Genomic DNA, 1,881 nt, shown 5'->3' with positions numbered 1-1,881 from the left:
TGTGACGAGTCTGGTGGTGTTCAGACTCGCCGCGGTTCAAAAACAAACAAATTTGAATGTCCACACAAGTGCAATATCAATCAATAAGAATATTGATTGATTATGGGCAGAATTCAGTTCGACAGGCAAAGAGAATGGTTGTAATACAGTCCGATGGTCTAAAAACAAAACAGGCTCTCGTACAAAAAGAAGTGATTGTTCAATACTCAGTACTAATCAGCTGCCTAATTGTTTCCACTCCTTCCGTGGCAGTAGTATCTCCCGTCCCGGTTGAAGAGTTGACTCAGGTTCCTCAGGTGTTGGTGTCTGTGGAGCAGGTTGCTGAAGAGTTGACTCAGGTTCCTCAGGTGTTGGTGTCTGTGGAGCAGGTTGAAGAGTTGACTCAGGTTCCTCAGGTGTTGGTGTCTGTGGAGCAGGTTGAAGAGTTGACTCAGGTTCCTCAGGTGTTGGTGTCTGTGGAGCAGGTTGAGAGTTGACTCAGGTTCCTCAGGTGTTGGTGTCTGTGGAGCAGGTTGCTGAAGAGTTGACTCAGGTTCCTCAGGTGTTGGTGTCTGTGGAGCAGGTTGAAGAGTTGACTCAGGTTCCTCAGGTGTTGGTGTCTGTGGAGCAGGTTGTGAAGAGTTGACTCAGGTTCCTCAGGTGTTGGTGTCTGTGGAGCAGGTTGTTGAAGAGTTGACTCAGGTTCCTCAGGTGTTGGTGTCTGTGGAGCAGGTTGAAGAGTTGACTCAGGTTCCTCAGGTGTTGGTGTCTGTGGAGCAGGTTGTAGAGTTGACTCAGGTTCCTCAGGTGTTGGTGTCTGTGGAGCAGGTTGAAGAGTTGACTCAGGTTCCTCAGGTGTTGGTGTCTGTGGAGCAGGTTTGAAGAGTTGACTCAGGTTCCTCAGGTGTTGGTGTCTGTGGAGCAGGTTGAAGAGTTGACTCAGGTTCCTCAGGTGTTGGTGTCTGTGGAGCAGGTTGAAGAGTTGACTCAGGTTCCTCAGGTGTTGTTGTCTGTGGAGCAGGTTGGTGAAGAGTTGACTCAGGTTCCTCAGGTGTTGGTGTCTGTGGAGCAGGTTGAAGAGTTGACTCAGGTTCCTCAGGTGTTGGTGTCTGTGGAGCAGGTTGAAGAGTTGACTCAGGTTCCTCAGGGTGTTGGTGTCTGTGGAGCAGGTTGGTGAAGAGTTGACTCAGGTTCCTCAGGTGTTGGTGTCTGTGGAGCAGGTTGGTGAAGAGTTGACTCAGGTACCTCAGGTGTTGGTGTCTGTGGAGCAGGTTGAAGAGTTGACTCAGGTTCCTCAGGTGTTGGTGTCTGTGGAGCAGGTTGAAGAGTTGACTCAGGTTCCTCAGGTGTTGGTGTCTGTGGAGCAGGTTGAAGAGTTGACTCAGGTTCCTCAGGTGTTGGTGTCTGTGGAGCAGGTTGAAGAGTTGGCTCAGGTTCCTCAGGTGTTGGTGTCTGTGGAGCAGGTTGAAGAGTTGACTCAGGTTCCTCAGGTGTTGGTGTCTGTGGAGCAGGTTGAAGAGTTGACTCAGGTTCCTCAGGTGTTGGTGTCTGTGGAGCAGGTTGAAGAGTTGACTCAGGTTCCTCAGGTGTTGGTGTCTGTGGAGCAGGTTGGTGAAGAGTTGACTCAGGTTCCTCAGGTGTTGGTGTCTGTGGAGCAGGTTGAAGAGTTGACTCAGGTTCCTCAGGTGTTGGTGTCTGTGGAGCAGGTTGCTGAAGAGTTGACTCAGGTTCCTCAGGTGTTGGTGTCTGTGGAGCAGGTTGAAGAGTTGACTCAGGTTCCTCAGGTGTTGGTGTCTGTGGAGCAGGTTGAAGAGTTGGCTCAGGTTCCTCAGGTGTTGGTGTCTGTGGAGCAGGTTGAAGAGTTGACTCAGGTTCCTCAGGTGTTGGTGTCTGTGGAGCAGG

The sequence above is a fragment of the Notolepis coatsorum genome (assembly GCF_963971535.1).
Source record: "Notolepis coatsorum genome assembly, chromosome: 2".
Taxonomy (NCBI): domain Eukaryota; kingdom Metazoa; phylum Chordata; class Actinopteri; order Aulopiformes; family Paralepididae; genus Notolepis; species Notolepis coatsorum.
The sequence above is the reverse complement of the archived record's forward strand: the minus strand, read 5'-3'. Positions refer to the sequence as shown.